This window comes from Nerophis lumbriciformis, linkage group LG18 (genome assembly GCF_033978685.3).
Source record: "Nerophis lumbriciformis linkage group LG18, RoL_Nlum_v2.1, whole genome shotgun sequence".
NCBI lineage: Eukaryota > Metazoa > Chordata > Actinopteri > Syngnathiformes > Syngnathidae > Nerophis > Nerophis lumbriciformis.
The window spans coordinates 9,514,435-9,540,857 of record NC_084565.2 but is presented as its reverse complement, the minus strand read 5'-3'; the positions used below and the strand labels follow the sequence as shown (position 1 = coordinate 9,540,857).

General features: G+C 39.0%; 1 protein-coding gene across 3 annotated transcripts in view; it reads right to left on the bottom strand.

Moving 5' to 3' along the window:
* Positions 1-26,423, bottom strand: part of arhgef10la (Rho guanine nucleotide exchange factor (GEF) 10-like a) — a 456,971-nt gene that overhangs the window by 419,916 nt on the left and 10,632 nt on the right. The window lies entirely within an intron of this gene.

The window sequence follows — 26,423 nt, the reverse complement described above, 5'->3', positions numbered from 1 at the left end:
TTCTTTGGAACAAACTTCTCGCTCTTGTTAGCGTTAACATTATTAGTTTTAATAGGTGTGTGAATCTCAGTTAAAGGTGAACTGCATTTTTGGGGGGAATTTTGCCAATTGTTCACAATCATAATGAGATGGGGGGTTTTAAAGATGATCAAAAAATGCTTGGAAGATGTGGCTAATGGGAAGTTGCTGTTGTAGCCTTCAAAGCCTCCAAAACAACTTCAAAACCCTCCAAGGTTTTATGTAAACACTGCAAGTATATATATATAACGTAGTAACAGACACCTTCATAACAATATGTAATATGTACAATATACACACTGCAAGTATATATATATAATGTAGTAACAGACACCTTCATAACAATATGTAATATGTACAATATACACACTGCAAGTATATATATATAATGTAGTAATAGACACCTTCATAACAATATGTAATATGTACAATATACACACTGCAAGTATATATATATAACGTAGTAACAGACACCTTCATAACAATATGTAATATGTACAATATACACACTGCAAGTATATATATCATGTAGTAACAGACACCTTCATAACAATATGTAATATGTACAATATACACACTGCAAGTATATATATATAATGTAGTAACAGACACCTTCATAACAATATGTAATATGTACAATATACACACTGCAAGTATATATATATAATGTAGTAACAGATACCTTCATAACAATATGTAATATGTACAATATACACACTGCAAGTATATATATATATATATATATATATATATATATATATATATATAAATAATGTAGTAACAGACACCTTCATAACAATATGTAATATGTACAATATACAAACTGCAAGTATATATAAAATGTAGTAACAGACACCTTCATAACAATATGTAATATGTACAATATACAAACTGCAAGTATATATATAATGTAGTAACAGACACCTTCATAACAATATGTACAATATACACACTGCAAGTATATATATAATGTAGTAACAGACACCTTCATAACAATATGTAATATGTACAATATACACACTGCAAGTATATGTATATAATGTAGTAACAGACACCTTCATAACAATATGTACAATATACACACTGCAAGTATATATATAATGTAGTAACAGACACCTTCATAACAATATGTAATATGTACAATATACAAACTGCAAGTATATATAAAATGTAGTAACAGACACCTTCATAACAATATGTAATATGTACAATATACAAACTGCAAGTATAAATATAATGTAGTAAGACACCTTCATAACAATATGTAATATGTACAATATACACACTGCAAATACATATATATAACGTAGTAACAGACACTTTCATAACAATATGTACAATATACACACTGCAAGTATATATATATAATGTAGTAACAGACACCTTCATAACAATATGTAATATGTACAATATACACACTGCAAGTATATATATATAATGTAGTAACAGACACCTTCATAACAATATGTAATAAATACAATATACACACTGCAAGTATATATATATATATATATATATATATATATATATATATATATATAATGTAGTAACAGACACCTTCATAACAATATGTAATATGTACAATATACACACTGCAAGTATATATATAATGTAGTAACAGACACCTTCATAACAATATGTAATATGTACAATATACACACTGCAAGTATATATATCATGTAGTAACAGACACCTTCAAAACAATATGTAATATGTACAATATACACCCTGCAAGTATATATATAATGGTAATAATAATAATATATATATAATTCACCACATGGGTGGATCCACACCTGACATCCATTGTAATGATATCAAGTACAAGAGCGTATCTAGTCGATACTATGATGATTACATTGATATTTTTTTAGCATCACAAAATCTTTTTCCCTATTTTAAAAATTCATATTACGTTTATAAAGTCAGTAAATACGTCCCTGGACACATGAGGACTTTGAATATGACCAATGTATGATCCTGTAACTACTTGGTATCACATCCATACCTAAATGTGTGGTATCATCCAAAACTAATGTCAAGTATCAAAGAAGAGAAGAATAAGTGATTATTAAATTTTAACAGACGTGTAGATAGAACATGTTAAAACAGAAAATAAGCAGATATTAACAGTAAATGAACAAGTAGATTAATAATCAATTTTTTACAGTTTGTCCCTCATAATGTGTAGAAAATAATAGGTGTATAAATGACACAATATGTTACTGCATCGACTAATTAGGAGTCTTTGTTTGTTGACTTACTACTAAAAGACAAGTTGTCTAGTATGTTCAACATTTTATTTAAGGACTGAATTACAATAATAAACATACGTTTCATGTACACTAACATTTGTTGTTCAAATAAAGCCAATAATGACATTTAGAAAAGTATTGAAAAAATACATTTTGGTACCGGTACCAAAATATTGGGTACCAGGACAAGCCTACTTCCTATAGTATCACAACATTTAGTGATTAGTAGTTTGTCTCTCTGTCCTTAGTCAGCCATTTGTCCTCTGTGTGTTTCTTGTTCCAGTTCCTGTTGATCGCAGGCTTTCCACTTTCCTTCCTGATGTTTTGTACATCTTATTTGTCCTCATCAGATAACCTTTTGGCCTTCTCAAAGTGAAGTATTTCGGGTGCCAGTCCGAAGTTGTTTGCGATAGAATACTGGGAAAGAAAATGTAATGTATCTTGCGCAACCTTATAAATATTAGTCTGAATAAAAGCAAGTTTGCTCAGATGCCTTCTGATCTTAAAATGCCACAAGCCTCATTAAGATTCCAGGATACACAACCTTGAAGAGTCTACTAGATCCCTTTGCAGGTATCATGGCCTGGAGGCTTCAAACTTCTACTCGCAGAAAGCAGGACCAACTTGTTTTTAATCTTATAAAAATGCTGCTAATCATGAGTTTTCTTAAAAGCACTTTATCACTTTAACAGGCGGGTTTATTATCACACCAGGCAGCACAACCAAATTGGTCCAAACAGGAGGAAAAGCATTATTTCCGCCATTTGTGATAAGAGTTAAATGGAAGGAGGCAAACAGATTGCCGGGCAGGAATGTCCTAATCCGCTTACCAAAATCATATAAAACACCTTCAAGATAAAACCGGCACAACGGGGAAAATAAACAACCGACAAGTGTTGACATAATGGGTAAAAAAAAAAAAAAAGCTAACTTGGTAAAAAGCAAAGTTTAATGAATAAAATGAGTCAGGAGAATGTGATAAGAGCTGGTGTGACATATGGCGGTGAGAAGATGGTCGGCAGCTTGGAGAGATTCATTAGTTCATTAACTAGGCACTAATGATAGCCTGCGGCCTGAAATTGCTAATGTTAGCAATAGGGGTGTAACGGTACACAAAAATTTGGGTTCGATACGTACCTCGGTTTAGAGGTCACGGTTCGGTTAATTTTCGGTACAGTAAGAAAACAACAAAATTGACATTTTTGGGTTATTTATTTACCAAATTTGCAAAAACTTCCAGCAAAAATATTTTTCTTAGTGTAATATTTGATGTGAAGTAATGGGAACCTTGGATAGGTCAATCATTCATAATAACATTGATTTTGATTCAATATTATGTTTTGAGCAATGACAGTTTGAAAGAAGAAAAAAACAGCTTTGTTTTATTAGTCAACATTGCAACTTTTTCTAAATTACATTTAACCTTTAAGCTTTTTTATTTCACTTTTGTTATGTTTTTGTTTATTTGAATATCAATCAATCAATCAATGTTTATTTATATAGCCCTAAATCACAAGTGTCTCAAAGGGCTGCACAAGCCACAACGACATCCTCGGTACAGAGCCCACATAAGGGCAAGGAAAAACTCACCCCAGTGGGACGTCGATGTGAATGACTATGAGAAACCTTGGAGAGGACCGCATATGTGGGTAACCCCCCCCCCCCTCTAGGGGAGACCGAAAGCAATGGATGTCGAGTGGGTCTGACATAATATTGTGAGAGTCCAGTCCATAGTGGATTCAACATAATAGTAAGAGTCCAGTCCATAGTGGATCTAACATAATAGTAAGAGTCCAGTCCATAGTGGATCTAACATAATAGTGTGAGAGTCCAGTCTATAGTGGATCTAACATAATAGTGTGAGAGTCCAGTCCATAGTGGATCTAACATAATAGTGAGAGTCCAGTCCATAGTGGATCCAACATAATAGTAAGAGTCCAGTCCATAGTGGATCTAACATAATAGTGTGAGAGTCCAGTCCATAGTGGATCTAACATAATAGTGTGAGAGTCCAGTCCATAGTGGATCTAACATAATAGTAAGAGTCCAGTCCATAGTGGATCTAACATAATAGTGTGAGTCCAGTCCATAGTGGATCTAACATAATAGTGTGAGTCCAGTCCATAGTGGATCCAACATAATAGTAAGAGTCCAGTCCATAGTGGATCTAACATAATAGTGTGAGAGTCCAGTCCATAGTGGATCTAACATAATAGTGTGAGAGTCCAGTCCATAGTGGATCTAACATAATAGTGCGAGAGTCCAGTCCATAGTGGATCTAACATAATAGTGTGAGAGTCCAGTCCATAGTGGATCTAACATAATAGTAAGAGTCCAGTCCATAGTGGATCTAACATAATAGTGTGAGTCCAGTCCATAGTGGATCCAACATAATAGTAAGAGTCCAGTCCATAGTGGATCTAACATAATAGTGTGAGAGTCCAGTCCATAGTGGATCTAACATAATAGTGTGAGAGTCCAGTCCATAGTGGATCTAACATAATAGTAAGAGTCCAGTCCATAGTGGATCTAACATAATAGTAAGAGTCCAGTCCATAGTGGATCTAACATAATAGTGTGAGTCCAGTCCATAGTGGATCCAACATAATAGTAAGAGTCCAGTCCATAGTGGATCTAACATAATAGTGTGAGAGTCCAGTCCATAGTGGATCTAACATAATAGTGTGAGAGTCCAGTCCATAGTGGATCTAACATAATAGTGCGAGAGTCCAGTCCATAGTGGATCTAACATAATAGTGTGAGAGTCCAGTCCATAGTGGATCTAACATAATAGTAAGAGTCCAGTCCATAGTGGATCTAACATAATAGTGTGAGTCCAGTCCATAGTGGATCCAACATAATAGTAAGAGTCCAGTCCATAGTGGATCTAACATAATAGTGTGAGAGTCCAGTCCATAGTGGATCTAACATAATAGTGTGAGAGTCCAGTCCATAGTGGATCTAACATAATAGTGCGAGAGTCCAGTCCATAGTGGATCTAACATAATAGTGTGAGAGTCCAGTCCATAGTGGATCTAACATAATAGTGCGAGAGTCCAGTCCATAGTGGGGCCAGCAGGACACCATCCCGAGCGGAGACGGGTCAGCAGCGCAGAGATGTTCCCAGCCGATGCACAGGCGAGCGGTCCACCCCGGGTCCCGACTCTGGACAGCCAGCACTTCATCCATGGCCACCGGACCTGTGCCCCCCCCCCTCCACAAGGAAAAGGGGAGCAGAGGAGAAAAGAAAAGAAACGGCAGATCAACTGGTCTAACAGGGGGGTCTATTTAAAGGCTAGAGTATACAAATGAGTTTTAAGATGGGACTTAAATGCTTCTACTGAGGTAGCATCTCTAATTGTTACCGGGAGGGCATTCCATAGTACTGGAGCCCCAATAGAAAACGCTCTATAGCCCGCAGACTTTTTTTGGGCTCTGGGAATCACTAATAAGCCGGAGTTCTTTGAACGCAGATTTAGTATTTTTCGAATGTGCCGTGGGCCTTTAAAACATTAGCTGTGGCCGCAAATGGCCTCCAGGGCACACTTTTGACACCCCTGCTATAGATAATAAAAAATGAAATGTGATAAATCTATGGATAAAAAGCAGAGCCTGGCGACGCATGCGTGTTTATCATAACTCTCTCTCTCTCTCTCTCTGTCTCTGCCCCTCCCTCACCAATGCTGCTGTTTGTTTTGTTTTGAACCCCTTCTTAACCCTGAACGTACATTGAAAATACACGTAACCTTAAGTCAAAATGCCAGACATTTGAGGCATTTAAGAAACTCCGCCCTGACAGCTCCGCAAAAGAGGACATGTCCGGTGAAAAGAGGACGTATGGTCAGTCTATCCTAGCCCGTTAGCTGCTAGCATGCCGTGTGGTGTGCCTCGGTGTGCATTGTTTACACAACGTGCGTTACGCTACTTAATATGTCCGTGTGGAAACTCGTTCGGTACACCTCCGAACCGAACCGGAACCCCCGTACCAAAACAGGTTCAATACAAATGCACGTACCGTTACACCCCTAGTTAGCAAGGTTCGTCAATAACGATATAAACATTTCATGGTTATTGTGCCCAAAATTATCTTGATCCGTTGCCCGGATCATGTTTTAATTTAGTTTGACTCCCTTAGTTCTGTTTTCAGCACCCGTTTGTGTTTCTTAGTTGCCATGGGTGCTGATTAGGGTTGTACGGTCTACCGGTATTGGCATAGTACCGCGATACCAATGAATCATATTTGGTACTATACCGCCTCTAAAAAGTACCGCCCCCCCCCTGCCCCTCCGTCGTCGTCACGTCGTGACATTGCTATGAGCAGAGGAGCATGTTGGGCAGCGCACACACACAGAGTACTTACAAGCAGACACAGTGTGTAGACAGAAAAGGGAGAATGGACGCATTTTGGTGTAAAAAGTCAAGATAAAGGTGAAGTTATAACACTGAAACACTCTCAGGAAGAGCTGCTTTAACACATGGCTAGCTAGGTCGGCAGAGTTATAGCTACTTCTATATCACTAATCCGTTTGATTCCTGACAAACAAAGTATGTTTCTTACAAGTATCATTATCACTGCAGGACGAGGAATAGCTAAACATGCTTCACTACACACCGTAGGAGGATACAATAGCTCACCGCCGTCACAATGTAAACAAACGCCATGGGTGGATCTACACCTGACATCCACTGTAATGATACCAAGTACAGGATTGTATCTATTCGATACTACTATGATTACATTTATATTTTTTAGCGTTACAAAATCTTTTTTCGTTTTTTTTAAATGTATATTATGTTTATAAAGTCAGTAAATACGTCCCTGGACACATGAGGACTTTGAATATGACCAATGTATGATCCTGTAACTACTTGGTATCACATCCATACCTAAATGTGTGGTATCATCCAAAACTAATGTCAAGTATCAAAGAAGAGAAGAATAAGTGATTATTACATTTGAACAGAAGTGTAGATAGAACATGTTAAAAGAGAAAGTAAGCGGATATTAACAGTAAATGAACAAGTAGATTAATAATAATTTTTTACAGTTTGTCCCTCATAATGTAGACAAAATAATAGAATGGAGTATTGTTGGTGCTTTCTGGATGTTATTAGAGAGTATAATGAGCGGACCCTCCATCTGTTGACTCAATTGTTAGAAATGTATTTACAATTCCAAATGCATAAAAATGATAAACAGCACATCTCTTGTGTATTTCCAGTATGACTGCTCTAATAATATGGTCAGAGTGTAACTACAGATTATTTTATGACATTTTAGACGGTCTTCTCACATACTTTGCGGACTGTAAACACAATTGGATATGGTTTTATGGACACAATGAAAGGCGTCTAAAGTCAACGTGTGTTTCCACTCTCCTGCTGCTTGAAAGAGGAAGTGTTCACAGCGTACAACACAAGTGGAGTCAAGGCCCGTCTCACAGCGCTGACCCGTGAGCTAATCAGTAGCGCAGTGACCGATACAGGAACAATGCTCCTCTGAAACACACCAGAGGCCTTCCCTCCACAGAAGCACCATTGTTGGTGAGAGCGGAGAGTGGGCCGGGTTGGTGAGAGCGGAGAGTGGGCCGGGTGGAGAAACGGAGAATGAGACCGGGCTCGCTGGAATCTCTTCAGGTTGTAAATAGAAGCCGTTTCTGCAAAAAAATTGCACTTTTTTTGCTTCAATGAGTTTCGTTTGATTGACAAACATTACAGACATCCAAAGTGGGCCCGTCCATCATTCCATCCATCTTCTTCCGCTTATCCGAGGTCGGGTCGCGGGGGCAGCAGCCTAAGCAGAGAAGCCCAGACTTCCCTCTCCTCAGCCACTTGGTCCAGCTCCTCCCGGAGGATCCCGAGGCGTTCCCAGGCCAGCCGGGAGACATAGTCGTCCCAACGTGTCCTGGGTCTTCGATACGTATTAAGATACTTTAGTCCCAAAACAATACGTATCGAGAAACTTTTCTCACAATACAATACGGATTTGGATACTTTTGTCCCAATACGATACGTATCAGGATACTTTTGTCCCAATACGATACGTATCAGGATACTTTTGTCCCAATACGATACGTATCAGGATACTTTTGTCCCAATACAATACGTATCAAGATACTTTAGTCACAAAACGATACGTATCAGGATACTTTAGTCACAATACGATACGGATTTGGATACTTTTGTCCCAATACGATACGTATCAAGATACTTTTGTCCCAATACGATACGTATCAGGATACTTTAGTCACAATACGATACGTATCAAGATATTTTTGTTATAATAGGATACGTATCAAGATACTTTTGTCGCAATACGATACCTATCAAGATACTTTAGTCACAATACATGCGTCTCAAGTTGCTTTAGTACCAATACAATACGTCTCAAGATACATTTGTCCCAACACGATACGTCTCAAGATACTTTTGTCAAAATACATGCGTCTCAAGATGCTTTAGTCCCAATACGATACGTCTCAAGATACTTTAGTCCCAATACGATACGTCTCAAGATACTTTAGTCCCAATGCGATATGTCTCAAGATACTTTACTCACAATACGATACGTCTCAAGATGCTTTAGTCACAATACAATACGTCTCGAGATACTTTTGTCACAATACGATACGTCTCGAGATACTTTTGTCACAATACGATACATCTCAAGATACTTTTGTCCCAATACGATACGTCTCAAGATGCTTTAGTCACAATACAATACGTCTCAAGATAATTTTGTCCCAACACGATACGTCTCATGATACTTTTGTCAAAATACATGCGTCTCAAGATGCTTTATTCCCAATACGATACGTCTCAAGATAATTTAGTCCCAATACAATACGTCTCAAGATACTTTACTCACAATACGATACGTCTCAAGATGCTTTAGTCACAATATGATATGTCTGAAGATGCTTTAGTCACAATACAATACGTCTCAAGATACTTTTGTCACAATACGATACGTCTCAAGATAATTTAGTCCCAATGCGATATGTCTCAAAATACTTTTGTCACAATACGATACATCTCAAGATACTTTTGTCCCAATACGATACGTATCAGGATACTTTAGTCACAATACGATACGTATCAAGATATTTTTGTTATAATAGGATACGTATCAAGATACTTTTGTCGCAATACGATACGTCTCAAGATAATTTTGTCACAATACGATATGTCTCAAGATGCTTTAGTCACAATACGATACGTCTCAAGATGGTTTAGTCACAATAGGATACGTCTCAAGATGCTTTAGTCACAATACGATACGTCTCAAGATGGTTTAGTCACAATAGGATACGTCTCAAGATGCTTTAGTCACAATATGATACGTCTCAAGATAATTTAGTCACAATACGATATGTCTCAAGATACTTTTGTCACAATACGATACGTATCAAGATACTTTTGTCCCAATACGATACGTATCAGGATATTTTTGTTATAATAGGATACATATCAATATACTTTTGTCGCAATACAATAAGTCTCAAGATACTTTTGTCGCAATACGATATGTCTGAAGATACTTTAGTCACAATACGATACGTCTCAAGATACTTTAGTCACAATGTGATATGTGTCAAGATACTTTACTCACAATACGATACGTCTCAAGATGCTTTAGTCACAATACGATAAGTTTCAAGATGCTTTAGTCACAATACGATAAGTTTCAAGATGCTTTAGTCACAATACGATACGTTTCAAGATGCTTTAGTCACAATACGATACGTCTCAAGATACTTTTGTCCCAATATGTATCACTATACCGTATTTTCCGCACTATAAGGCGCACCTAAAAACCACAAACTTTCTCAAAAGCTGACAGTGCGCCTTATAACCCGGTGCGCTTTATATATGGATAAATATTAAGATTAATTTTCATAAAGTTTAGGTCTCGCAACTACGGTAAACAGCCGCCATCTTTTTTCCCCGTAGAAGAAGCGCACGGTGCATGCTGGGATATGTGGCGTTTCATTTCCATTTGTGTGTTTATGTAAAGACCCCAAAATGGCTCCTATTAAGTGTGTTGTCTGTCTAATTATAAATAATGCAGACGAGGCGTGTTAACTGAGTTCTCAACGTTTTCTCACAGCGTGCTCATAACCACATTCTAACTCCCAGCATACAACATCGCTTCTCAGGGCTACCGCGCATGCTCGTAACTATCGTTGCATGCTGGGTAGTGTAGTTGTTATATTTGCTAGCTCATAACAGCACATTGAGAGACACGCTTACGCGCTTAATTCAATACTCGCCGTCATTCCGGGTGGATTGACAAAAGACCTCCAGCCGCTAGATATTGGTGTCAACAGGGCATTCGAAGCTAGACTGCTAACTGCGTGGGAACAATGGAAGACAGAAGGCGAACACACCTTCACTAAGACGAGGAGGCAGCGCCAGACGACGCCAACATCTGCCAGTGGATCGTAAATTTGCCCAACTTTTCACTTCGGACACCGAAGACGAAGGATTTACGAATGAAGAATAACTTCAGAAAGTGAGCGCTATGTTTATTTTGTGTGTTGTGACATTAACGTTCGAGCAACATTATGTTGCTATTGCTCTGCACTATTTTGAATTTTACTATGTTTGTGATTGCACATTTGCGTACATTTTGGGAGTGAACAGAGTTGTTAGAACGCTGGTTTTTAATATATTATTAAAGTTTGACTGACCTATCTGACTGTTTTTTTGACATTCCCTTTAGCGCAGCGTAGGCGCGGCTTATAGTCCGGGGTGGCTTATTGGTGGACAAAGTTATGAAATATGTAATTCATTGAAGGTGCGGCTAATAATCCGGTGCGCTTTATAGTGCGGAAAATACGGTACTTGTTCCACAATACATATCACAATACTTTTTGTCGTATGTTTTTTTTTTTAATTATTGATATTTTCCTGTCCTGTCCAGTCACATGGGCAAATATTTATATGTATCACAATACGATACATATCTCGATACCAGAGTTACGATACAATATGTATCACACAACTTGAGTTATGACACGATGCGTATAACGATACAATGCGTATCACAACACTGGAGTCACAATTCAATATGTATCCCAATACTTAAGTAACACCCGGAACATCCTGACCAGATGCCCAACCACCAGCGGCTTCACTATGAGCTCCTCCGGGATGACAGAGCTTCTCACCCTATCTCTAAGGGAGAGACCCGCCACCTGCCGGAGGAAACTCATTTGGGCCGCATGTACCCGTGATCTTGTCCTTTCGGTCATAACCCAAAGCTCATGACCATAGGTGAGGATGGGAACGTAGATCGACTGCTAAATTGAGAGCTTTGCCTTCCGGCTCAGCTCCTTCTTCACCACAACGGATCGATACAGCGTCCGCATTACTGAAGACGCCGCACCGATCCACCTGTCGATCTCACCATCCACTCTTCCCTCACAAGACTCAGAGGTACTTGAACTCCTCCACTTGGGGCAAGATCTCCTCCCCAACCCGGAGATGGCACTCCACCCTTTTCCGGGTGAGAACCATGGACTCGGACTTGGAGGTGCTGATTCTCATCCCAGTCGCTTCACACTCGGCTGCGAACCGATCCAGTGAGAGCTGAAGATCCTGGCCAGATGAAGCCATCAGGACCACATCATGTTTAAAAAGCAGAGACCTAATCCTGCAGCCACCAAACCAGATCCCCTCAACGCCTTGACTGCGCCTAGAAATTCTGTCCATAAAAGTTCTGAACAGAATGGGTGACAAAGGGCAGCCTTGGCAGAGTCCAACCCTCACTGGAAACGTGTCCGACTTACTGCCGGCAATGCGTCAAAGTGGCCCCGCAGAACCCTAAACTGCACGGTCAAAAAGCACCAGTGGGAGGTTATGAGCGTCGTAATGACATCGTGACGGACATTTAGGTGAGGCAATAACTGCTGACGCCAAATTTTCCCAGTCAGCGTTCACGTTGTTCTGGAGCGTCATTTCCCAAATGAGCTGCGTCCGGCCAAAGAATGTCTCAGCATGGGAGGCGGCTCGGTGCTGATTAAGAGTGCAAAACGAATGCGAGGATGACTGGGCGGTCCGCCAGCATGGAAGTATGTCACGTAAATCCACCATCATTGGTGGATCATTTGCATGCGTGGAAGAGTGGTGAACAGCAGTCGCAAGGGGACCAGGATCATCTAACATGAGGTCGTAATTCCTCATTTATCTTGAAGTATTTTTCACCAATTATAAACTCAGAGGTCCAGCAATGGTGTATTATAAAAGGATGTTGGCTAAAGTTGCTGAAAAGTGCTTTTAGTAAGTTCTACTGGGAACTCACCGTTTTGTGTCTGTAGCTTGAATGCTAATTAGCTAATGTGTCCTCAAGCAGGTTTCTTGTGCACATTATGCACTTTGTTATCCACTTGTCTGATGTAAATGTAGAACATTTATCACAAAACATTAAGGCACAGGTGTCAAACTCAAGGCTGTCTGGTCCACTGCATCTTTTGATGTGGCCCGCGAAAGCCTAGAAATAATATGTGTCAATAAAGTACTTTAATAAATGCATTTTATTCTTTCCATTTTGACATGAAAAAAAATACATGTACTGCATATAATTGCATGTATTTCAAACTTTAATATCATCTAATAACGCAACAAAATGCTACACGGGGGGACGGCGTGGCGAAGTTGGTAGAGTGGCCGTGCCAGCAATCGGAGGGTTGCTGGTTACTGGGGTTCAATCCCCACCTTCTACCATCCTAGTCACGTCCGTTGTGTCCTTGGGCAAGACACTTCACCCTTGCTCCTGATGGCTGCTGGTTAGCGCCTTGCATGGCAGCTCCCGCCATCAGTGTGTGAATGTGTGTGTGAATGTGGAAATAGTGTCAAAGCGCTTTGAGTACCTTGAAGGTAGAAAAGCGCTATACAAGTATAACCCATTTATCATTTATACACTATCACACATTGCAAACATGTTTGCCATATATAAATATATACCGGTATGTATATATATACACATATATATATATATATATATTTATATATATATATATGTGTATATATATATATATATATATATATATATATATATATATATATATATATATATATATATATATACACACACATATATATACATACATATATATAAATATATTAGGGCTGCAGCTAACGATTATTTTTCTATCGATTAATCTATAGATTATTTTTTCGATTAATCGGTTAATCTATAGATTATTTTTTTCCGATTAATCTATAGATTATTTTTCCTTTTACCGATTATTTTTTTTATTTAAAATGAAGAGGAAAAAATAAATGTAGGCCAGTTTTTTCAAAAGGCATGGCTTTTATTTACAAAAAAAAAAGTATGGCCACTCAGTCAACATTGACAACAACATGACAAAATATTCTGTAACAATGTAAACATTTAAAACTTTTAACATTTAACAAAATTAAAAGTAGCTTATTTGCTTTTTAATGTGCAAATATAAAAGTAAACATCCAGTGCAAATCTTAATATTCTGGAATAGTATAAGCATTTAAAAAGTAAAAGTATTGCTTATTTTGCTTTAAAATGTGCAAAAATAAAGATAAACATCCAATACAAAAAAGTGCAAAACGGAAATATTCTGTAACAAGTGTAAACATTTCAACAAAAGTAAAAGTATTGCTTATTTGCTAAAATGTGCAAAAATAAAGCTAAACATCCAATACAAAAAAGTGTACAGTGTATACATTTCAACAAAAGTAAAAGTATTGCTTATTTTGCTTAATAACACAACAATGATAGTATGATTAAAGTGAAAGTTAATTGTTGGTTTGTACATAGTATATGTAACTGTTAATGTTGTAAAAGGTATTTGCACAACTAATTAACGTTAGCGTTTGTGACACGTCTTGTGCCGTGGGGTTCTTTCAGGACCGACAGACTGAACCCCAGACGGCTTTGCCAGGTTTACAATCTTTTAATTTTACACAAAGTCTTTTCTCTTCCAACTCTTTTCTCTTTCTTTCCTCGCTTTTCAGCTCCTCTTCCTCGCTCGCTCGTCGTCACCTGTCTCTTGCGGCGTCGCTCCCGGCGCGCCCCGCCTCGCCGCTCGCTCGCCGCCGCCGCCTCTCCACAGCGTTAAAGAGGAGCGCGTCTTTGTAAACACTGAACAGGCACGCCAAACGCGCCTCTCAGAGCAAACGGTGCTTTAGTTTATGAATTTACAACGCAGATACAAAAGACACATTCATGTTTTTGTGTAATAATGACAACGTATACGCACGCGGACGATTGACTTGTTGATGGTGATGGCAAGAACGCTGTCGGGGGTTTTCTTTTCAAATGTTCGTTCATAGCCGTTGTGCTGCTATGATAGGCCATTTCCGCTCGACACAGTGTGCATACAACAACATTATTAGGCCGTTTATTGAAAAACTCCGACACTTTTGACGACTTTTGGCGTGCTTTTTTCCCCTCGCTCGCATCGTCTGCTTTGCGCTCCGCCATGACAGTAGTGTGACGTAAATATGCGACGCGCCGACGCACAAAACCGGCGTCGACATATTTACGTAACCGATGACGTCGACTACGTCGACGCGTCGTTTCAGCCTTAATATATATATATATATATATATATATATATATATATATATATATATATATATATATATATATATATACATAATTTTTTTTTTCCCCAATAAAATACTGGAAAGGATAGAAAGAAGTTTGTCTCTTTTATCCGATTATTAATCGAAATAATAATCGACAGATTAATCGATTATCAAATTAATCACTAGTTGCAGCCCTAATATATACATATATATATATATATATATATATATATATATATATATATACACACATGTATATATATATATATATATACACACATGTATGTATATATATATATACCGTATTTTCCGCACCATAAGGCGCCCTGGGTTAAAAGCCGCGCCTTCAATGAACGGCATATTTCAAAACTTTGTCCACCAATAAGCCGCCCCGTGTTGTAAGCCGCATCTAACTGCGCTAAAGGAATGTCAAAAAAACAGTCAGATAGGTCAGTCAAACTTTAATAATATATTAAAAACCAGCGTTCTAACAACTCTGTTCACTCCCAAAATGTACGCAAATGTGCAATCACAAACATACGTATATCAACATGGACAGAGCTGCGTGAAAAAAGCCACCCGGCCTCTTCGCGTAAACGTAAACTTACCTTAACCACTCGCTCATCTTTTCTTCATCCATCCCTTCGAGTTAGTTTTTATGATGACGCCGGCTGGAAAGGTCTCTTTTGGCAAGGTCTTCCTTTTGAATATCACCATGGGTGGAAGTTAGCATGGCAAGCTAGAACCACAGTGAAGGATGACTTCTCATTCCCTGTGGTGCGAATATTCACCGTACGTGCTCCCGTTCCACAGTGCGGTTCACAGGAATATCAGTTGCTGTGAAATACGGTAGTAATCCGTGTGCGGATGGAGAGATTGCGTCTTTTCATGAACCGGATCCTTGTCGCTTAGTAGGAGCCATTTTGTGGTCTTTACAGATGTAAACAGGAAATGAAACGTACGGTGATATCCGCGCGTTTTTTCTTCTTCTTCCGGGGGCGGGTGGTTGCTTACAGTAGAAGAAGAAGCGCTTCCTGTTCTATGGGGGCGGGTGCTTACCTTGGCGGTTGCTTGCGTAGAAGAAGAAGCGCTTCCTGTTCTACCGGGAAAAAAGATGGCGGCTGTTTACCTAAGTTGCGAGATCGAAACTTTATGAAAATGAATCTTAATATTTATCCATATATAAAGCGCACCGGGTTAAAAGCCGCACTGTCAGCTTTTGAGTAAATTTGTGGTTTTTAGGTGCGGCTAATGGTGCGGAAAATACGGTATATATATTTATACACATACATGTATACATATATACATACATATACATACATATATATACATATATATATTAATATATATATACATATATACATATATATACATATATATACTAATATATATATACATATATACATATATACATACATATATATATATATATATATATATATATACATATATACATACATATACATACATATATATACATACATATATATATATATACACACAAATATATATACACATATGTATATATATATATATATGTATATTTGTGTATATATGTATATATATATACATATGTATATATACATACACATATATGCACATATGTATACATACATACATACATACATATATATATACTGTATATGAGGTAGATCACCTTGACTTGGTCATTTAAAAAGTAGCCTGCCTGCTGAAAAAGAGTGGGCACCTCTGTGTCTACTTTGACACAAACACAACATGGTAGCCTGGTTGACTGCCATGACTACTAAAAAAGGAACAAGTCTGGTCAAGGAGCTTGAAGCAAACCAGCAGTTTGCTAAATGTTTACGTCTGCCAAGGCAGCTGATCAGAGAGGAGGACAACAACATGGTGTTCCTTCAGGTGGCCAATTGTCTGCCATCAAAGGCGCTGGTTGTGAATATTAACATTAACGTCTTCAGGAAGGACAACACTTCTTGTCATCATCATAAAGTTCCCCAACAGAACCCAGCATGAACATGGTTCTCTCATCCCAAACGTGACTTGAGAAGACTTGGTGCCTGACTCACACGTACGTCATCACGTCGATGTACACAACCCGGACGGGCTCTGACACGTCTCTGCCTTCACCTGCAGAGGAATGCACTAGGTGGGAGTGTTTGATGGACACATCCCAGCTGCTGCCTTCCAAGTCCCTGTCAGCCTGCACATGACATGACTGCAATCAAATCAGAGATTTCTACCCTATTTTACATGAGCCACACCCAGAAAAAAACATGTTTCTATGTATTATTCGCACTGGACTACAAGCCACAGATATATGAAGTGAAATTAGTTATTAACACAGTGAGATTCTGTAAATGTTTATTCACATACCTTAATTGTTTCCAAACTGTGTCTGTAACATGGCAGTCAAACGACTGATCAAACAAAACAGAAGTCATCGTAATGGACCCACTAGCTGCGCAAGCTAGCTCTCCAATCAGCTAAACACACTCAAGTTAAGTTGGGACTCAAAATAGGTAAATTTGCTAACTATATACAGTATGTTCCTGACTATAAAGCGCACCGGTATATAAGCCGCACCCGCAAATAAAATAAAATATAAGTTTTTTCAATATTTTAGCCGCATTGGACTATAAGCCACATAAATATACGTTAAGAATTTATTTATTTACATATAAATATGTTGTAAATGTTTATTTGCGTACCTTAATTGTTTCCAAAGGGTGTTTGTAACACAGCAGTAAAACGGTTGATCAAACAAAACAGAAGTCATTGTCATAGCTAGCTCTCCAACCAGCTCAACAGACTCAATAACTCCACGGTGACGTTTTGGTGAATTTACTGAGGAATTTGTGAAACTGAAAAAATACAAAAAGAATGCCGTTGTAAGGTAATAATACTAACACAGACACCCGTAGTCGTGTTAGCATATTCGCTAATGCTAACGTCGCTAGCGGCATACGATAGCGCGTACAAATATGCATGAAAACACTCCTACGTACGTCACAGATGGGACACTTTAGTAAGTAAGAATTGTTTTAGTTATATTGTAAAACTCACAACTGTTGTTCGGGGCGACGAATGAAGAATAATTTCGAGCAGAAACGCTGTGGACGGTTTCACTTTCTGTTCACGGCATTAAAAGAGGAAGCACACGTTCAACCCTGCAGCACCTGCAATGAGTGAACCCGTCCAAAAGAAGGTGCATCCTGAAGAGACTGTCAAAAAGCAACTTGAAGATGATGTATAAAACATCATCTATGCAACATTTTGAGCAAAGAACCACCATTACATGTTATGTAGACCACAAGGAAGTCTTTTACATTTAGAAAATAAATCATAATATGACCTAGGGCTGGGCGATATATGGAATATACTGGATATATCGCGGGTTTGTCTCTGTGCGATACAGAAAATGACTATATGGTGATATTGGAGTATACGTTCTTTTAGCTGTGGGCATTACACTACAGGCTCTTCTCACTCTTTCCTGTCTCTCCTTCTCACAGAGACATAAAACAAGCGCACCTTCTTACATACGTCACATACTGTCACGTGTGCAACGTCATACACCCTCGCCCAGCAGAGAGGTAGCGGCATGGGTAACATTAGCTGTGATGCTAGCGGAGCGGTGCGAGTGGTAATACGAGAGAAAGAAGGTGCCAATCTGGTAATAAATGAAGGAAGAATTAATTCCCAAGAAAAACAGGTGAATTAGTGAGTTGAATTACATTTATATAGCGCTTTTTCTCAAGTGACTCAAAGCGCTTTACATTGTGAAACCCAATATCTAAGTTACATTTAAAGTAGTGTGGGTGGCACTGGGAGCAGGTGGGTAAAGTGTCTTGCCCAAGGACACAACGGCAGTGACTAGGATGGCGGAAGCGGGGATCGAACCTGCCACCCTCAAGTTGCTGGCACGGCCGCTCTACTAACCGAGCTTTTCTGCCCCAAAAAAAACAGCAGGGGGTCCATCGTCTGGCGGTGGTTTGGCTTCAAGCGGGAAGATGTCGAACAGACAACAGTAATGTCAAGTATGCGGCAAAAGCGTTGGTAGAAAACGTAGCATTACTGCTAATATGTAGCATCATTTGAAAAGTCACCCGCTAGAGAATGAAGAGTGCTTGAAACTCTGCATGTCAACATCTCCGGCCGGTGCCACACCCACAAAATGCCCAAGCAACCATTTCCACATCAACACCGTATGAAACAAATAGTCAACAACAGAAGGAGATAACGTCCGCAGGAACCTACCACATAGCAAAGGACATACATTATTTGATTTCCTATTATGCAGCTCATTTTTATTTGACACTTATTGAAATATCTTGTGTGACATCATGCACAAAAGTGCACTTTATTTGTTTTTAACTATTGTAGTGGCATTCTGTACAAAAAGTGCACTTTAATTGAGTGTTGTTTTGATATGTCATCTTAGTGACATCATGCACAAAAGTGCACTTTATTTCTTTTAAACTATTGTAGTGGCGTTCTGTACAAAAAGTGCACTTTAATTTAGTGTTGTTTTGTGCATGATGTCACTAAGATGACAAATCAAAAGTGCACTAATAGCTTGTTTTAAAATGTCTCTGACAATCTTGCACTTTCTGTTTTGGAAATGACATGAATGTTTGTGCCACTGCTTAATAACTGTTTAATAAATACACTTTTACTTGTGATTTCCATCTCTGCATGAAAGTTTAAAAGTAGCATATATTAATGAAGAAGAATGTTTTAATGTAGACACATAGAATCATCATACTGCTGTGATTATATGCATCAAGTGTTCATTCAAGGCTAAGGCTAAATATCCACATATATATGATGTATCATGACATGGACTAAAAAAAAATCGAGATATTAATAAAAGGCCATATCCCCCAGCCCTACTATGACCCCTTTATTGCGCTTTATGTATGAAAATAGACCGGAATAGACCTGCTTATCAGAAATGTGCCTTATAATATGGTGCGCCTTATGGTCCCAAAAAATACGGTACCTACTTTATAAGGAACATGAGTAGAGTAGAACAGTATTGTGATGATTTTACAACTGTGCAAGGTAGGAAATATTTTGCTTTTTACTTTCAACCATTCAAGCCTCGGGTCCGAGGGACACCGACAGTTTGAAGGAGAAATGTATTTAGGTGCAATCGGTGTGGGGCTTCCTCCCACCTCCAAAGACATGCACCTGGGGATAGGCCCCTCCCACCTCCAAAGACATGCACCTGGGGATAGGTTGATTGGCAACACTAAATGGTCCCTAGTGTGTGAATGTTGTCTATCTGTGTTGGCCCTGTGATGAGGTGGCGACTTGTCAAGGGTGTACACTGCCTTCCGCCCGATTGTAGCTGAGATAGGCTCCAGAGACCCCCCGCGACCCCAAAAGGGACAAGCGGTAGAAAATGGATGGAGGGACGTTGTGGGAAAAAAACAAGTTTGAAGGTGAGCCAAGATCTCAGCCCTCTCAGGATCAAGGTGACACGTTTTTATTTGGGATAAAAGGCTTTTGGAAGAGTCATAAAAGGACTCCATCTCTGCCAGTGAGCTTCATGAAAGCTATTCTTTAGGGTGAAGAAAAGTATACAGGACACACCCAGTCCCTGACCTACATACCCTGAGTACTGCAGGGACATCCCAGCAACACCAATTATTACATGGCTTTCTTTTATGCACTGTTCTTATACTCTACTATATTCCAACACAGTGTAACTATTCAAACTGTGTGTAACCTTGCAGTGGCCACAAATATTAAATATGCTTGTTGAATAAAACCTCTGCCTTGTTTTTAGTTATCAGTAGTAACGTTTATCGTTATCTCTAACTGATACACATCGGATTATCATTAGTGGATAATACAAATCATATTAATACATCATTATTATTATGATTATATTGTATTAATGCTGCTATCAAATATAGCAACATAATATATATATATATATATATATATATATATATATATATATATATATATATATATATATATATATATATACACACACACACCCATTTGGGTTGTACGGTATACCGGTACTAGTATAGTATCGCGGTACTAATGAATCAAAAACGATAATATACTCTGTTTGAAAAGTGCCAGTTCCCAATTTTGTATTACATTTTTTTTTTTTTTTACCAGGCATGACAGCACGTCGTCACGTGGTGACATTGCTGGTTTTACGAGCAGAGGAGCATGTTGGGCAGCGCACACACACAGAGTACTTACAAGCAGACACAGTGTGTAGACAGAAAAGGGAGAATGGACGCATTTTGGTGTAAAAAGTAAGGATAAAGGTGAAGTTATAACACTGAAACACCCTCAGGAAGAGCTGCTTTAACACATGCTAGCTAGCTAGCGGCTAACATCCATCCACAGTGTTTTAGCTACTTCTAAATCACTAATCCTTGTCTCCATGGCGACAAATAAAATAAGTTTCTTACAAGTAGCATTATCACTGGAGGACGAGGAATAGCTGAACATGCTTCACTACACACCGTAGGAGGATACAATAGCCCACCACAGTCACAATGTAAACAAATGCCATGGGTGGATCTACACCTGACATCCACTGTAATGATACCAAGTACAAGAGCGTATCTAGTCCATACTACGATGATTACATCGATATTTTTTGTTCTCACAATATCTTTTTTCCATTTTTTAAAATGTATATTATGTTTATAAAGTCAGTAAATACGTCCCTGGACACATGCGGACTTTGAATATGACCAATGTTGTCAGAGTTTGTTGGTGACGAACCCCAAGATGCAGAGATGACGGCAGGCATTGAGCGAGAAAACATGATTTAATTAAACAGTATGGCAAAAAAACAAACAAAAGGGTAACAACAAAAGGCGCGCACAAGGCGGAGAACAAACTTGGCTATGAACTAAAATAGCACAGAGGCTAACTGTGGACAAGAAACAAAAACACTTACTGTGACACGAAGGAACTAGGACATGAGCAGAGTGAAACAAAAGTAGACAGAGCTACAACGACAAGTATTAAGACAGGTAGTAATGACAATGACAATGACAATAATCCAGCAGTGACTGGAGGGTAGGGCAGGTATAAATAGCAGCTGGCTGTTTGACACCAGGTGTGGCCAGGTGCCAATCAGCCACAGCTGAGGGGACACAGCACTCAGGGAGACAAACGGGAAACAGAACCAAAACAAGAGCGCTGACAGGAAATACTACACACAGAGGAAAAACTAAAACACAACCAAACTGTCAGGGGCAAGCCTGACAAATGTATGATCCTGTAACTACTTGGTATCACATCCATACCTAAATGTGTGGTATCATCCAAAACTAATGTCAAGTATCAAAGAAGAGAAGAATAAGTGATTATTACATTTTAACAGAAGTGTAGATAGAACATGTTAAAACAGAAAGTAAGCAGATATTAACAGTAAATGAACAAGTAGATTAGTAATACATTTTTTACAGTTTGTCCCTCATAATATGTAGAAAATAATAGGTGTATAAATGACACAATATGTTACTGCATACGACTAATTAGGAGTCTTTGTTTGTTTACTTACTACTAAAAGACAAGTTGTCTAGTATGTTCACTATTTTATTTAAGAGCTAAATGACAATAACAAACATATGTTTCATCTACACTAACATTTTTTGTTCAAATAAAGCCAATAATGACATTTTTTGTGGTCCCCTTTATTTAGAAAAGTATTGAAATACCAAAATTTTGGTACCAGTACCAATGTATATTAATGATATAAAACCAGGGGTGTCCAAAGGCATTAACTGTCCATAGTATTGTAGAGATAAAATAGAACAAAAAGACACAATTTAAAAAGAAAAAGCTAACTGTTGATACTTAATAAGTAACAATTAAGTTACATAATTATCTTCAAGGCCAAATAGGACATACAAGTCTTTCCATTTTTGAAGGGCGTAAAAACATTTTGTATTCATAAGTTTGTTTACTTTTTTGGGGGGCCAGATTGTGGACGCTGGTAGACCAGATCCAGCCCGCAGGCCTTAGTTTGGGGACCATTGGTTTAAATATTTTGGCTTAAGGTTATCATAATGCAGATCATCATATAGTTATTGTATATATTTGTCAGTTATCCTACACCTAGCCACACCCTCAGTAGAAAACTCACTAGAAATCAAGTAAAACAGAGCAAAGTTCAAGTAGTTTTTTGGCTGGGGTTGCTTATTGCAACAATGAATGGCAGGAGCAACCTAAGGCTTTTGTACTGGTCTGCTTGAGACTTTCTACACAGCTCTAAATCTGCCACAGGAGATAAATGAACCTAATGCAGACAAAACTCAGCGAGCGGTTGTAAAAGTCTGATACAGGAGCAATGGAGGCCGAAATGAGCACATGGTGAGCAAAGAACAGAACATCAGCGGGGACGCCAGAGAAAGTCAAAGAGGAAACGCAACTTCTGGACTTTCCTTTGGCAAACAGTTGTGCAACACTCAGCAGACAACAACACCAACACTGATGACCTACACACCTCCTATCTACAAATTCTGAAATGACTCAACCCATCCTTCTGGTCCTCGGGAGGAGAAAAGAGCCAATATGTCTTCCTTGGGCTGTCAAGGACTGGAAGCCTGAGTGGAAGGCATGAAGCTCATGTCTCCTTGGCAGAAGACTGGAGAACATTGACACCAGGACAAGTTGAGCCTGTTGCATAACAAGTGATGAATAGTTCATATTTTAAATATCACGGTTGGGGCCGGGCCGTTAAAAGATGACCATGTATACGTCAATTCAAATAAGTCGTCCTCGATAGATGTACAAACCCCGAAACCAGTGAACTTAGCACGTTGTGTAAATCATAAATAAAAAGAGAATACAACAAATCCTTTTCAATGTATATTCAATTGAATAAACTGCAAAGACAAGATATTCAACAATCAGGGAATCACTGCACATAAGCAGCAATGCCGAAAACCAACATTGAATGCCCGTGACCTTCGATCCCTCAGGCGGTACTGCATCACAAGTAGTGAAAGGACAGTCAGGATCAACATTGCCCCGGCAACCAAAGAAACGAAAAGTTTTGTCTCAGGAGACAAAATAACAAAAAGGGAGCCTACCCGGACAAAAGGACAGTCAGGATCAACATTGCCCCGGCTTTCACTCGCTGGCCTGAACTCAGAGACGAGGAATTTCAGACCGATGGCTCTGTTCCTGCTAAACTAGTAAGTGACTTTCCATGCTCAAATCAAAATGATAATGCTAACGTTAGTTATCGGAAATTTGCGTGGTAGCAACAAATAGCCACCAGATTCATAGTTCCACACTATTTCCTCAAAAACTCTCCCGCCTGCATGCGCCCCAATAGTAGCGTCATGTTTGTAGAACAATCCAAGATAATTTCTTGATAGTGTCTGCTATTTAACATCAGCATAGCCATTAGAGACCTAATATTTGTGACAATATTACAGCGGACATCATGTCAGTTTGACGCTATATGCGCTAGTCCTCATGGAAAATGTGGGCTTCTTCTAGCAAAACACTACCGCTTTGCTCCACTGGCGCCGCTAAAATCCACCAAAACTGAAAGTCCTACGTGCAATTATTGCTATCATGGCCGACGCTCCAAAACAACCAAAGAAACGAAAAGTTTTGTCTCAGGAGACAAAATAACAAAAAGGGAGCCTACCCGGACAAAAGGACAGTCAGGATCAACATTGCCCCGGCTTTCACTCTCTGGCCTGAACTCAGAGACGAGGAATTTCAGACCGATGGCTCTGTTCCTGCTAAACTACTAAGTGACTTTCCATGTTCAAATCAAAATGATAATGCTAACGTTAGTTATCGGAAATTTGCGTGGTAGCAACAAATAGCCACCAGATTCATAGTTCCACACTATTTCCTACAGAAAAACTCTCCCGCCTGCATGCCCCCCAATAGTAGCGTCATGTTTGTAGAACAATCCAAGATCATTTCTGGATAGTATCTGCTATTTAACATCAGCATAGCCATTAGAGACCTAATATTTGTGACAATATTACAGCGGACATCATGTCAGTTTGACGCTATATGCGCTAGTCCTCATGGAAAATGTGGGCTTCTTCTAGCAAAACACTACCGCTTTGCTCCACTGGCGCCGCTAAAATCCACCAAAACTTGAAAGTCCTACGTGCAATTATTGCTATCATGGCCGACGCTCCAAAACAACCAAAGAAACGAAAAGTTTTGTCTCAGGAGACAAAATAACAAAAAGGGAGCCTACCCGGACAAAAGGACAGTCAGGATCAACATTGCCCCGGCTTTCACTCGCTGACCTGAACTCAGAGACGAGGAATTTCAGACCGATGGCTCTGTTCCTGCTAAACTAGTAAGTGACTTTCCATGCTCAAATCAAAATGATAATGCGAATGTTAGTTATCGGAAATTTGCGTGGTAGCAACAAATAGCCACCAGATTCATAGTTCCACTCTACTTTCTTCGGAAAAACTCTCCCGCTTGCATGCGCCCTAATAGTAGCGTCATGTTTGTAGAACAATCCAAGATCATTTCTGGATGGTATCTGCTATTTATCATCAGCATAGCCATTAGAGACCTAATATTTGTGACAATATTACAGCGGACATCATGTCAGTTTGACGCTATATGCGCTAGTCCTCATGGGATATGTGGGCTTCTTCTAGCAAAACACTACCGCTTTGCTCCACTGGCGCCGCCAAAATCCACCAAAACTGAAAGTCCTACGTGCAATTATTGCTATCATGGCCGACGCTCCAAAACAACCAAAGAAACGAAAAGTTTTGTCTCAGGAGACAAAATAACAAAAAGGGAGCCTACCCGGACAAAAGGACAGTCAGGATCAACATTGCCCCGGCTTTCACTCTCTGGCCTGAACTCAGAGACGAGGAATTTCAGACCGATGGCTCTGTTCCTGCTAAACTAGTAAGTGACTTTCCATGCTCAAATCAAAATGATAATGCTAACGTTAGTTATCGGAAATTTGCGTCGTAGCAACAAATAGCCACCAGATTCATAGTTCCACACTATTTCCTACAGAAAAACTCTCCCGCCTGCATGAGCCCCAAAAGTAGCGTCATGTTTGTACAACAATCCAAGATCATTTCTTGATAGTGTCTGCTATTTAACATCAGCATAGCCATTAGAGACCTAATATTTGTGACAATATTACAGCGGACATCATGTCAGTTTGACGCTACGTATATGCGCTAGTCCTCATGGGAAATGTGGGCTTCTTCTAGCAAAACACTATCGCTTTGCTCCACTAGTGCCACCAAAATCCACCAAAACTGAAAGTCCTACATGCAATTATTGCTATCATGGCTGACGCTCCAAAACAACCAAAGAAACGAAAAGTTTTGTCTCAGGAGACAAAATAACAAAAAGGGAGCCTACCCGGACAAAAGGACAGTCAGGATCAACATTGCCCCGGCTTTCACTCGCTGGCCTGAACTCAGAGACGAGGAATTTCAGACCGATGGCTCTGTTCCTGCTAAACTAGTAAGTGACTTTCCATGCTCAAATCAAAATGATAATGCGAACGTTAGTTATCGGAAATTTGCGTGGTAGCAACAAATAGCCACCAGATTCATAGTTCCACACTACTTTCTTCGGAAA